Here is a 14,727-nt window from a genome sequence, read left to right on the forward strand (position 1 = left end):
ACTTCTGAAAGTTCCTGTCTAATACCATCAAAATTGGCCTTTCCCCAATTTAGAATTTTAACTTTTGGGCCAGACCTATCCTTCTCCATAGCTATCTTAAAACTAATGGAATTATGATCACTGGTCCCAAAGTGATCCCTCACTAACACTTCTGTCACCTGCCCTTCCTTATTTCCCAAGAGGAGGTCAAGTTTTGCCCCCTCTCTAGTCGGGCCATCCACATACTGAATGAGAAATTCCTCCTGAATACACTCAACAAATTTCTCTCCATCCAAGCCCCTAATGCTATGGCTGTCCCAGTCAATGTTGGGAAAGTTAAAGTCCCCTACTATTACCACCCTATTTTTCTTGCAGCTGTCTGTAATCTCCTTACATATTTGCTCCTCAATTTCCCGTTGACTATTTGGGGGTCTGTAGTACAATCCTATCAAAGTGATCTCTCCCTTCTTATTTTTCAGTTCTACCCATATGGACTCAGTGGGCGAACCCTCGGATATATCCCCTCTCACTACTGCCGTGATGTTCTCCCTAATCAAGAACGCAACTCCCCCTCCTCTCTTACCTCCTGCTCTATCTTTCCTATAGCATCTGTACCCTGGAACATTGAGCTGCCAGTCCTGCCCCTCCCTTAGCCATGTTTCAGTAATAGCTATAACATCCCAGTCCCATGTACCCATCCATGCCCTGAGTTCATCTGCCTTGCCCATCAGACTTCTTGCATTGAAATAAATGCAGTTTAATCTAGACTTCCCTTGGTCTTTGCCCTGCTTTCTCAGACCATCTGTCCGGTCATGTTCTGTACACTCTCCCTTACTGCCTTTTGTTTCTGTCACCACTTTATTTCCCACTGACTTCCTGCATCGGTTCCCATCCCCCTGCCACATTAGTTTAAACCCTCCCCAACAGCACTGGCAAACACTCCCCCTAGGACATTGGTTCCAGTCCTGCCCAGATGCAGACCGTCCAATTTGTACTGGTCCCACCTCCCCCAGAACCGGTTCCAATGGCCCAGGAATTTGAATCCCTCCAGCTTGCACCATCTCTCAAGCCACGTATTCATCTTAGCTATCCTGTCATTCCTACTCTGACTAACCCGTGGCACTGGTAGCAATCCTGAGATTACTACCTTTGAGGTCCTACTCTTTAGTTTAACTCCTAACTCACTAAATTCAGCTTGTAGGACCTCATCCTGTTTTTTACCTATATCGTTGGTGCCTATATGCACCACGACAACTGGCTGTTCACCCTCCCCCTCCAGAATGTCCTGCAGCCGCTCCGAGACATCCTTGACCCTTGCACCAGGGAGGCAACATACCATCCTGGAGTCTCGGTTGCGTCCGCAGAAACGCCTGTCTATTCCCCTTACAATCGAGTCCCCTATCACTATAGCTCTGCCACTCTTTTTCCTGCCCTCCTGTGCAGCAGAGCCAGCCACGGTGCCATGAACCTGGCCACTGCCACCTTCCCCTGGTGAGCCATCTCCCCCAACAGTATCCAAAACGGTATACCTGTTTTGGAGGGAGATGACCGCAGGGGACCCCTGCACTGCCTTCCTACTCTTCCTCTGTCTGTTGGTCACCCATTCACTATCTCCCTCAGTAATTTTTATCTGCGGTGTGACCAACTCACTGAACGTGCTATCCACGACTTTCTCAGCATCGCGGATGCTCCAAAGTGAATCCATCCGCAGCTCCAGAGCCGTCAAGCGGTCAAACAATAGCTGCAGCTGGACACACTTCCCGCAGGTGAAGGAATCAGGGATACAGGAAGGAGCCCTGAATTCCCACATCCCACAAGAGGAACATGACACGGCGCTGGGATCTCCTGCCATGACTTAACCCTTAAATTAGCTTAAGAACAACTACAATGTCAAGAGAAAAAAAAAGGAAAGAAAAACTACTTACCACTCCCTTTAAGGAGTTTACTCCTTTAAATTGTTCTCAATTTAGAGAATGTTAACTGCACTCGGGACCTTGATTCACTAAAAAATAAACGCTACTTCCTATAAGACCTGCAGACCTTCCCTTTCCTTTTACTTCAGTTACTGTAGATAAGTAGAAATACTCACCTGAACCTACTCACCAATCAGGTGCCTCCCCTGTGTCGCGTCCCGATCTGATTCCTGACGTCACTTCGAACTCGGTCGCAGCTCGGCTCGCCTCCTCTCAGCGCTCTGAAATCCCGCCTTTTATCGGACGCTCCCTCCGCTCGGCTCGCCTCCTCTCAGCGCTCTGAAATCCCGCCTTTTATCGGACGCTCCCTCCGCTCGGCTCGCCTCCTCTCAGCTGTTCTCAGCGCTCTGAAATCCCGCCTTTTATCGGACGCTCCCTCCGCTCGGCTCGGCTCCTCTCAGCTGTTCTCAGCGCTCTGAAATCCCGCCTTTTATCGGACGCTCCCTCCGCTCGGCTCGGCTCCTCTCAGCTGTTCTCAGCGCTCTAAAATCCCGCCTTTTATCGGACGCTCCCTCCGCTCGGCTCGGCTCCTCTCAGCTGTTCTCAGCGCTCTGAAATCCCGCCTTTTATCGGACACTCCCTCCGCTCGGCTCCTCTCAGCTGTTCTCAGCGCTCTGAAATCCCGCCTTTTATCGGACGCTCCCTCCGCTCGGCTCCTCTCAGCGCTCTGAAATCCCGCCTTTTATCGGACGCTCCCTCCGCTCGGCTCGGCTCCTCTCAGCTGTTCTCAGCGCTTTGAAATCCCGCCTTTTATCGGACGCTCCCTCCGCTCGGCTCGGCTCCTCTCAGCTGTTCTCAGCGCTCTGAAATCCCGCCTTTTATCGGACGCTCCCTCCGCTCGGCTCGGCTCCTCTCAGCTGTTCTCAGCGCTCTGAAATCCCGCCTTTTATCGGACACTCCCTCCGCTCGGCTCCTCTCAGCTGTTCTCAGCGCTCTGAAATCCCGCCTTTTATCGGACGCTCCCTCCGCTCGGCTCGGCTCCTCTCAGCGCTCTGACTCCAGATCAGAAGGATGCGTGTTCGAATCACGTCGGGGTCATTGCATTTTCGCAATGTTTCAGTGTCACTCTGTTTTATCGCGGGGCAGTCTTTCAGGGATGGTCTGTTCACTGTGTGTAAAATAATATTTATCACAGAATGAACACACCACAGAAGGAGGCCATTCAACCCATCAATCCCTTACCTGCCTTTTGTAAGACCAATCCCATTGGTCCCATTCCCCGTCTCTTTACCCGTGGCCCTGCATTTTCCCCTTCAAGTATTTATCAAATTCCTTTTTGAAAGCCACGATTGAATCTGCTTCCACCGCCCTTTCAGGCAGCACATTCCAGATCATAACCATTCGCTGCGTAAAAAAGATTTTCCTCATGTCGCCTTTGGTTCTTTTGCAATCACCTCAAATCTGTGTCCTCTGGTTCTCGACACTTCCGCCAATGGGAACAGCTTCTCTTTATTAACTTTATCTGAACCCTTCATGACTTTGAACACTTCGATCAAATCTCCTCTGAACCTTCTCTGCTCTGAGGAGAACAACCCCAGCGTGGCGTAAATGCGGTCAATTAGCTCCAATTTATTTATTTGGGCATTAAACAAAGTGTGAAAGACTGGCGAGGCGTTGTACAAACGGAGCTCACTGCTTTAAGACAATAAATCCAATCACTGCGTGGGCGCTCGGTTCAAATCTCACTACTGATAGAATTTCTGGCAATGTTCATTTTGACCTGTTCGCAGAAAACCCGATTGTCGTGCGATGGAGCAGAGGATGTGAAAGAAGCTGAAAGTGGAAGTGCAGATATTAGTTTCATCACAGTGACTGGACACGTTTCCACAGGTTCGGGTCTCTCACCTTAAGATTCTTTCCAGCAGAGTGGGACAGGTGATCAGAGTGACCGGGCTCCAGCGGCGCAATCGGTCAGTGCGCGGTCCTTATCTGACAGAACAGGGTCGGGAAATACCGAGGTTGTTCATTCGAGTCTCACCGAGATCAAACAATCCTTTTTCTTATGAACATTTCGACCGGAGTTGAAGGTACATTTGGTTTGTTCCAAAATGCATCTACTTATTTGAATTGCCATCTGGTTCCTCCGGACTGCGCTGTTGCAATAGCAGATGAGATGTTCAGTATTACTTGTTTACAGGAGGGAGGCTGTGGTTTTGGAGACACAAACTATGATTTTGATCCATCTACAAATCGTGGGATTTAACTGGAGCTTTAAACCAGCGCCTTCGACCGCTCAGCCAGGATACTTTCCATCTTACACTTCAGGAGCTAGTTTTACAGGAATAGAATTACTACAAGCAAGAATTCTCCCCCTCCAGCACCAATGCTCACACGGCAGCAGGATGCATGTGTCCAGTGAGAAACCTGTCTGAAGGAACATTCAGTCTGACAGAGCCGGAAGTCCAGCAGATTGACTTTCGGTCTGAGCAGATGTTGAGTCTCCTCCTTGAGAGAGTTTCTCCAATCCAGCTCAGAGTGGATTTAGAATCATAAATCCGGGTGTGACTGGAGCCACTTGTGTAAGATGAAGTGTCGGGGGCAGTTTCACATCCTTGACGGACATTCATGACCCTGTTGCGGTTTTGCTGCAAAATTTCACTTCCCAGCTCCCTGAGCTAAAATCCAACTCTGGTGGGACTCGAACCCACAACCTTTAAATGTCTCCTCCAACCACGAAGTAGAAGTCCAACACGCTATCCATTGCGCCACAGAGTCAGTTATCGAGTTTGAAGGAGAGCGGGGGTCCTGTGCTGTGGTTGAGGCGGTCAGGCTGCTCCTGCTTCCGCCTCTCACATTCCGAGAGCCGGGGCGGCAGTCTGCACCGATCGCCCTCCAATGGATCCGGCTCCAGCCGCTTGTTGTGGGCCTGGTGCAAGAACAGTCGCGTCTGACTCCACATCAGAAGGTTGCGTGTTTTGAACCAGGTTGAAATCACAGCATTTTCACTGTGGCTCAGGGTCCTGCCGACTGATTTTAGATCGGGACAGTGTTTTACCGATGGGATGTTCAGTGTTTGTGCAACAATATCAAAATTAAATTTGATACATTAATGAGCTTTTTTTTCTGTTATTTTCTGTTTACACCCTCTCCAGTTTTATGCAGAAACAGTTAACAATGTTTAAGGGATGTGGTGTGCAGTGTTTGTGGAATCAGTGCAATTAAATTTGATACTTTCATCTGTTCCTTCTCCAACCCAGACCCTTATCATTAGATTTGTACCTTCACCCTGTTTAAAATAGGTTACTCAGTGATAGAAATAAATCAGTAACAACCCCGAAACCTCAGCGGGTATATTTGTTCCAATACTTTGTGATGGTCTCGATTTCCATTCAAATTTTCAATCAGCAAATCCCAACGGGTGTTTTGGGTTTGACAAACTAATTTAAGTTCTTGACTGGTTCCTGGAAATGATCCAATGGAGATTTCCTTACTGGTACAGATATAGAAATAAATACATTCCATCATTTCACAAATGACAGTTGCATAAATAAATATATCGCGATATCCAACATGGAAAAGCAGCTCTTCATGTTCATAAAAAAACTTCCACATTTTATTTTATTAATCCACTTACGTTTCAATGTGGAACATATATTCAGAGCATCCCTCTAAACTTAAAGAATGGTAAAAAAATTGTAGATTTTACAAACACATAACACGCTATCGTATAAGTAAGATTAAGGCCTACTTTGTGAAAGTTGTATTCTAATTGTCTTTATGATGGCACAAAAAATATTTCTAGATGTTCGTCCCCAACTTAACGGAGAAACTAAGATAAAAACCAAAAGGATTTTTCAAAAACTATTTGGGGCGATATGATCAGTTCCCCTTCTCCTTTCTTTAATTGTTACCTTTTGTTAATTGTTCATCTTGATCCGTTTGCTTCATTTTTTCTCCGTCATTTCTGGTGAATGTTCTATCTGTTTACGTTCTTAAATATTTGATTTGTTTGTTCCCTACCTCTTGACTTGTGATTTGTTGACCTCCAGGTTAAAGTCTGAAACAGAAATGTGTTTATATTCAGGCGTGACTCTGAAGTGTGAGACCGAGAGGTGATGCCGGATGTGTGACCGAGAGAACAACTGCTGGAGGCGGAACTGTCCGTAACCTAACATACCCCCTGTGGCATTGCACATGGTGGGTCGGATGACAATGTTTTATATTGACTGAACGGCTATGTATATAACACACAACGGATTTACTGCTGCTTTAACTCCACAAAGTATAATCACCATAAATGACCAAAGTCTCAGATCAGTTCGAATTGAATTACTGTTGGTGAGGGGAGTTTGTACATTGGAAGGAGTTTATATATTTACAGCTCCAGGTAAACCTGCAAACCTCCCTCGCCTGTAGGTTACGTCACCATGAGGTGTCGACCTTGCTTTGCGCTTCTGGACTTCTGAAATGTGATTGAACCTGACCAAAAGTTTCCTATAATTAGTGAGGAAGGAAGGTATCAGTGTAAATGGGAGATATAAACGTGTATGTTTCACTGGGTACCATGGGAACCAGATACACTGCTCATTCCAGTTAATTGTCCAGCAGGAAACAGAAATCATTCTCTTCAACTGTCCTCGCCCGAAGTAAAAGGAAACAAACAAAACTGCTCAGTTCTTTGTTTTCGCTTCTTCTGCTGGTTTACGTTCACTCACCGAGAAAGTGACAGAGAGACTGAGAGATTGGATTGGCTGTTTCACTTTGTAATTTATTACACTTTGTAATTATTATAAGAGACGGTTCCATCCCAACTATCCTGTGCCTGACATTCTCATTGATTCTAAGATGTGCTCTGAATGAGTTTCTACTAATTGCACATTGTGGAGAAAAGCTGAACGCCGAAAACTGCTCTGAAACCAGCTTCACTTCACAACCTTTAATGGAGATTGGTTGCTGGTTGTAGGTAAAGAAGTTTGTAAAATACGCCCTGTGGAGCAGTATCCTCAAAACGTGTTTTGGACACATTCGCAGATCAAACATCTTACATTAAATGTAACGAATATACAAATATGTCACAAGTGTTAATATTCACACATAATGATACGAGGAAGGAGGCATTGGAGGATCTGGTTCTGGGGAATGAGGTGGATCAAGTGGAGCAAGTGTCACTGGGGGAATATTTAGGGAACGGTGATCATAGTATCATAAGATTTAGATTAGTTATGGAAAAGGAGAAGGAGCTATTTTGAGTAAAATACTTGATAGGAGGAGGGCCAATTCAAGTGGGTTGAGAACGTACCTGGCCCGTGTAAATTGAAATCAAAGATTAGCAGGCTAAAATGTAATCGAACAATGGGTGGCCTTTAAAGAGGAGATGTTTCGGGTACAGTCTAGGTAGATTCCCAGGAGGGGGGAAGGCAGGGCAACTAAAGCCAGAGCTCTCTGGATGATGAAAGAGATAGGGGGTTAAATGAAGCAGATAAAGGGGGTTTATGACAGATGTCAGTTTGACAATACAAGTGAGAACCTGGCTGAATTTGGAAGTAACGTGGAAAAGTAAATAAGGGGGCTAAAGAGAGAATATGCACATAGATTGGCGGTCAACAGAAGAGGTAATCCAAAAGTCTTCTGTAGGCATTTAAATAGAGAAATGGGAATAAGAGGAGGGGTGGGGCCGATTAGGGACCAAAAAGGAGATCTACGCATGGCGGCAGAGGGCATGACTGAGGCAGTAAATGAGTACTTGGCATCTGTCTCTACCAAGGAAGAAGATGCTGCCAAAGTCACAGTAAAAAGGGAGGTAGTTCAGATATTGGATGGGGTGAAAATTGAAAAGAGGGTGCAGAAATGGTTCCAGGGATGAGGGACTTCAGTTCTGCGAATAGACTGGAGAAGCTGGGGTTGTTGTCCTTAGAACTGAGAAGGTTGAGAGGAGATTTGATGGAAGTGTTCAAAATCATGACGGGTTTAGATAAAGTAAATACGGAGAAACTGCTCCCATTGGCGGAAGGCTCGAGAACCAGGGGACATAGATTTAAGGTGATTGGCAAAAGAACAAAAGGCGACATGAGAAAAAAAATAGGCAGCGAGAAGTTCTGATCTGGAATGCGCTGCCTGAAAGGGTGGTGGAAACAGATTCAATCGTGGCTTTCAAAAGGGAATTGGATAAATAGGAGAAGGGAAAAAAAATTGGAGGGCTGTGGGAAAAGAGCGAAGGAATGGGACTAACTGGAATATTCTTACAAAGAGCCGGTACAGACTCGACGGGCCGAATGACCTCCTTCTCTGCTCCAACGATTCAATGATTTGTCAAGCTCGAAGTGCTTGCGACTTCAGTGAGAGGTCCGTCTGTACAAAGAACAAGCACTTCCGCATTGCAGTTCTGCAGCACTTTCCTTGTTGGCTCCGGAATTAATACAAATACCGCCCTGTGTTATTTTGTCGTTTAATTCACAAATGAGGTAAATATCACAGAAAATAAAAAGGCACCGCTGGGAATCGAACCGATGAACTCTTGTTACGGAAAAGGCAATTTGCCCAGCTTCGCCAAGGAGACAAATTAAGTTGCAAAGGCCCCAGCTCCTCTGACTGATACCGAGCATCGACCTGTAACTGTCTGATAGTGTTTGAGACAGTTTGTATTTTCCCATTTCTCTTGTCTATTTCGCTGTGTTTACCGATACTCTGTATCTCTCGCTGTGTTTACCTATACTCTGTATCTCTCGCTGTGTTTACCGATACTCAGTATCTCTCGCTGTGTTTACCTATACTCTGTATCTCTCGCTGTGTTTACCGATACTCTGTATCTCTCGCTGTGTTTACCTATACTCTGTATCTCTCGCTGTGTTTACCGATACTCTGTATCTCTCGTTGTGTTTACCGATACTCTGTATCTCTCGCTGTGTTTACCTATACTTTGTATCTCTCGCTGTGTTTACCGATACTCTGTATCTCTCGCTGTGTTTACCGATACTCTGTATCTCCCGCTGTGTTTATCGATACTCTGTATCTCTCGCTGTGTTTACCGATACTCTGTATCTCTCGCTGTGTTTACCTATACTCTGTATCTCTCGCTGTGTTTACCGATACTCTGTATCTCTCGCTGTGTTTACCAATACTCTGCATCTCTTGCTGTGCTTACCGATACTCTGTATCTCTCGCTGTGTTTACCGATACTCTGTATCTCTCGCTGTGTTTACCAATACTCTGCATCTCTTGCTGTGCTTACCGATACTCTGTATCTCTCGATGTGTTCACCGATACTCTGTATCTCTCGCTGTGTTTACCGATACTCTGTATCTCTCGATGTGTTCACCGATACTCTGTATCTCTCGATGTGTTCACCGATACTCTGTATCTCTCGATGTGTTCACCGATACTCTGTATCTCTCGCTGTGATTACCGATACTCTGTATCTCTCGCTGTGTTGACCGATACTCTGTATCTCTCGCTGTGTTTACCGATACTCTGTATCTCTCGCTGTGTTTACCGATACTCTGTATCTCTCTGTGTGTTTACCGATACTCTGTATCTCTCGATGTGTTCAGCGATACTCTGTATCTCTCGTTGTGTTTACCGATACTCTGTATCTCTCTGTGTGTTTACCGATACTCTGTATCTCTCTGTGTGTTTACCGATACTCTGTATCTCTCCCTGTGTTTACCGATACTCTGTATCTCTCGCTGTGTTTACCGATACTCTGTATCTCCCGCTGTGTTTACCGATACTCTGTATCTCTCTGTGTGTTTACCGATACTCTGTATCTCCCGCTGTGTTTACCGATACTCTGTATCTCTCGCTGTGTTTACCGATACTCTGTATCTCTCGCTGTGTTTACCGATACTCTGTATCTCTCGCTGTGTTTACCGATACTCTGTATCTCTCGCTGTGTTTACCGATACTCTGTATCTCTCGCTGTGTTCACCGATACTCTGTATCTCTCCCTGTGTTTACCGATACTCTGTATCTCTTGCTGTGTTTACCGATACTCTGTATCTCTCGCTGTGTTTATGTCTCTGTGTCAATCCGTGGTCTGATTCTGAATGAACAATGAAATAAATGAGGAGTTTTAGACAATTCTCCCTCTGACACTGAGGAACCAATGAGCGAAACTTTATAATAAGATATTGTTTATTGTGAAGCAGCAAAGAAAACATTGTATTTTGAATGTTTTAGGTTCAGTGATGTACAAAAAGAAACTGTGACCACAACGTGTTTACAACAAGCCGCCTTTTAAGTTGATGTCCGGCTCGCTAACATTACAGCACGAGGTGTGGGCACCGCACTGATAACCTTCATGTTTATCCGGGCCTTTCAGACACTTCGTGTGACACAAGAGCTTTCCAATCCCCGCCAGCTCCTGGACACCGACACATCCGTAGAAGCAGCATTCACCGGCAGGACCGATATCGCGCCCCCTTTGCCGGACTTCAGCAAATTGAACTTTGAAAATACAAAGCAGGGCGGAAAGTATCTGGAAAACAGTTAAACTTTCAGTGTTCAGACTTTAGTGAGACCAATAAACAGGACTTTGGGTCGATATCAAGTGGGTGTGCTGTAGGAGTGCGCTGTTGTTTTATAAAGTGTGGGAGTGTAGATATGAGTGTGATGTTCACATGTGAACTGTGGGTGTGTATATATGAGTGATGTTTATATATGAACTGTGGGTGTCTATACATGAGTTTTAAGTTTATATATGAACTGTGGGAGTGTATATATGAGTGCGATGTTTATATATGAACTGTGGGTGTGTATATATGTGTGATGTTTATATATGAACTGTGGGTGTCTATACATGAGTTTTAAGTTTATATATGAATTGTGGGAGTGTATATATGAGTGCGATGTTTATATATGAACTGTGGGTGTGTATATATGAGTGTGATGTTTATATATGAACTGTGGGTGTGTATATATGAGTGCGATGTTTATATATGAAATGTTGGTGTGTATATATGAGTGTGATGTTTATATATGAACTGAGGGTGTGTATATATGAGTGCGATGTTTATATATGAAATGTTGGTGTGTATATATGAGTGCGATGTTTATATATGAAATGTTGGTGTGTATCTATGAGTGTGATGTTTATATATGAACTGAGGGTGTGTATATATGAGTGTGATGTTTATATATGAACTGTGTGTGTGTATATATGAGTGCGATGTTTATATATGAAATGTTGGTGTGTATATATGAGTGTGATGTTTTTATTTGAATTGCGGAATGAACAGGAGAGGCAATGCCTCCTGGGGTTATATTTTTTTGAAGACAATGACATAAAGAGAAACGTTGACGTGGGGTTGAAATAGCTCAGTTGGGAGAGCGTTAGACTGAAGATTTAAAGGTCCTTGGTTCAATCCCGAGTTTCGGCAGTTTTTGGTTGTTTAGTTTCTTCTTCCTCGCTTCGATTCCCGCATTTATTGACAGTGAAATTTGATCCCCGCCACTGAAGGATTGGGGATTGAATAGAGAGACATCAAGGATGGGAAATATTTATATCGTCTGTATTTGGTTTTTATTTCTCTGTTACCTTCTGCCTTTTTCTCTTGGTTTTGTCTCTCTCGGTGCCGGGTGACTATTTGATTTGATGCATTTTATTCGAAAGTGATGCCTTTTCCCCATCTCGGGGCGGTCAGACCCGCTCTGTCTGTCTGTTGCTGCTGATGATCATTCATGGGAACAGGCCGCGAGTTAAACGTTTATCTGCAAACCGGAGAAAGACAAATAAAAAGAAAGACGTGTTTCTCCGGCCCAGGGGTAAAGTTACAATGGATGTTATTCAATAAACTGTCCCCGTGAATTTGTCTGTGGACCTGTTTGTAAAGCTTCGATATTAAAAGTTACAAAAACCCGAAATAAATAAAGTAAATTACAAGAATCGAATCCGTGATCATGACATTACGGTACACTCTGTGCAAATAAGCTAACCGGCCGTACTAACCGCACATTCGGCTGTTCACTTATTTTTTGTACCTGTACGCTGGTTGGTAGCGGTTTCTGTACATGGACCCCTAAATCTCTCTGCTCCTCCACAGTTCCGAGCTTCTCACCATTTAGAAAATACACTGATTGATCTTAGATTTAAAGTGGATGACCTCGCTCTCCCTCACATTGAACTCTATTTGCCGCAGTTTTACCCACTCACTGAATCGATCAATTCCCACTTTTCAACTTCCTGCTTCTATCCACATTATTTATTCCGCCACCAGAAGGCTGCGTGTCCAAATCACGGAGTAACCGTTGTTTTTCGAGCTGATCGGATTCTGGATCGTTCCGGAATGAATGTTTTATTTGCTTTTTCTCAATAAACAGAACCTTGCTCTAAAGTCTGATTCCCGAGTTCTCAAATGTCAGGAAGGCGTCTCATTCTGCCCTCGACTTTTGATTTTGAACTGCGGTTGGAACTTTTGCAAAGAGGGAAAAGATGTCCCCAAATCGCTCCACCTGAATCTGAAACGCTTTGGGAAGAAGTTCAGTTCAAATAATCAGGACTTTGAAGGCCCCTCAATGACCTGCACTTTCATTGAATGAGTTTTGTTCGCCATTGTATTCGACCGTGAAATCGCTCTCCGCTTTCATCTCACTGGTGAAGAGTGTGACGGCCTTGTATCTGTCAGCGTGTAAGTGACGAGTTTGGGGTGAGCACGGGTCGCCTTTATTTTTGAAATCTCACCAAGCACCAGAGAAAAGAAACTGAGAATCAAACTGTCCCTGTCAGTGATGAATTGAAGTGAATATCGCTCCAAGCAGATCTGGACAATGCGCAGCGCAGCCACACAGGAGTTCCAAATCCACCCTCTCCCCACTCGGCAATCGCATTAACTGAACTTTACTCTGGCCCAGTGTCACCGCGCTGAAATCAAGTATTTCTCGAACACAATTTTTTTAACATCATAGTTCCTGGTTTAAGAGTGAAAACTGCCGTCCGCATCACTGTAAGTACAAGAGACAACTTTGTAGACACCGTGTAGTGTCACAGACCTGCTCGTTGGACCTGCTCATTTCATCTCATCTCATTTTCAGCAAACCTGAATATTACTGGAATATAGAATGGGGAATCACAGCTCAAAAAATCAATCCTCTCGCCCACGAGGGGACCGAGTCTTCCAAAATACAGGTGTTTAATGGCAAGGTGAGTTTAATATTCAGAAATAATACAGCACAGATCTTCATTCGTACAAGAGTCACACCCTTTATTTTGGAAAAGTTAACTGATAGTCGAACGATGTTATATTGATCGCTGCAACCTGAAGCTTTAGCTCGGTGAATTAGTCCTTCAGCAAGAGCAAAATCGTATCTCTGTAGTGCAATTCATTAGCGCGTTCGGCTATGAACTGAAAGGTTGATGATTCGAGCTTACCCGGGGACACCAGCGGACCTTTTACCTTAACCTTCATTGTCTCGCATTCCCAGGGTTTGAATGTGTGTCTTGTCTGCAACAAAATGTAACGTCAACATTGCCAGCTGAGTGCGTCTGATTTTCCACCATTTAATCTGCTGTCGGATAGCAGGCGTCTGAAAAATATCCAAAAAAACTGAGATTGGCTTGAAGAAATCGGAATACTTCTTGACAGATAAGGTTGCAGGCGAGCTCATTCACTCTGACATGGATATTTCTGCAGTGAGTGACTCCAGACTGTTGACACAATGAATGACACTCCCTTTATTTTGGAAAAGTGAAATGATATTCACATTCCGACTGGTTTCAGTTGATTTGTGAGAGATCATTAAAGGATCAATCTCCGGTTAAGGCGGCCTTTTTCTCTCTCTCTGTTGGCCGAATCCAAAATGAAATTGGAGCTGGACCAATCAGGCAAGAAATCAGGAATCACTTCAGCAAACAAAATACGGCCGAAAGCTGGAACTCTCTCATCCCAAAGGATGTGGATTGAGGCTCAATTCAAATTTTCAAATCTGATATTGATAGATCTTTTTCCGGTTCGGTTACCAAGGGATATGAGTCCAAGGCGGGGAAACAGAGATGAGTTACAGATCACCTCATGATTTAATTGAATGGGGCAGCAGATTCGAAGGGCTGAATGGTCTTCTCCTGTCCCGATGTTCCTCTCCTGACTCCAGAATGAAAAGCGGGTGTTCAGATTCAGCCACCTTGGGATTGTCGGACAAACTGAACCCCGACAGCAACGTCACCACCAGCCTCTCTGCAATAATCGGATGGGAAGGAGCCCTGCCGCTGGCCCGGCTAGCTCAGTCGGTAAAGCACGAAATTCCTAATCTCAGGGTCGTGGGTTTAAACCACACATTGGGCGTTTTGTGTTCTATTTTTCACAGTGGGTGATGAAAGGTTCAAATTGCAACCTCTTATCTCCAGTTCAAGAAATCCAGTTATATAAACAGACACAACCCTGAGCTGTGTGAAAGGAAACCGTGAGCGTTGCCAAATATCCAGTCCCTCCCGATTCTATCTTCTCATTCCCTCCACATGGTACACGGCAGATACCGTTTCAATAGGATTCATTTTTGCTGTTATTAAAAATGTTGATGGTTAGGAAGTGTAATATTTAGAAGACGCCAACTCTGGATCCATTCGCCTCTCTGATACCTCCTGAGCCCACCTTAACCTCTTTGATTCTCCCGGAGCTCCTCATCTTCTCTGATACCCTCAGAGAGTCCATTATCCTCTTTGAACTTTGTCAGCGTCCTTTACACCCTCTGATACCCGCTGAGTGCCCCTCACCCACTGATACGCCCTGAGCGCCCTTACACTCTCTGATACCCTCTGGCAGTCCTTCCCCTCTGCGAGATCTCAATATACTTTCTGATACCCTATGACTGCCCCTACCCCTCTCTGAGCCCCGTTACACTCTCTGAA

At 44.8% G+C, this 14,727-nt stretch overlaps 2 non-coding genes across 2 annotated transcripts; one reads left to right on the forward strand and one right to left on the reverse strand.

Moving 5' to 3' along the window:
• Nucleotides 1-4,575: 4,575 nt before the first annotated feature.
• trnar-ucu (transfer RNA arginine (anticodon UCU)) lies at nt 4,576-4,667 on the reverse strand. Its single transcript is given in 2 exon segments — nt 4,576-4,611; nt 4,631-4,667. It is a non-coding gene; the product is annotated as a tRNA-Arg (tRNA).
• Nucleotides 4,668-11,193: 6,526 nt separating this feature from the next.
• trnaf-gaa (transfer RNA phenylalanine (anticodon GAA)) lies at nt 11,194-11,266 on the forward strand. Its single transcript has one exon. It is a non-coding gene; the product is annotated as a tRNA-Phe (tRNA).
• Nucleotides 11,267-14,727: the final 3,461 nt, after the last annotated feature.

This window comes from Heptranchias perlo, unplaced genomic scaffold, assembly GCF_035084215.1.
Source record: "Heptranchias perlo isolate sHepPer1 unplaced genomic scaffold, sHepPer1.hap1 HAP1_SCAFFOLD_282, whole genome shotgun sequence".
NCBI classification, from domain to species: Eukaryota; Metazoa; Chordata; class Chondrichthyes; order Hexanchiformes; family Hexanchidae; genus Heptranchias; species Heptranchias perlo.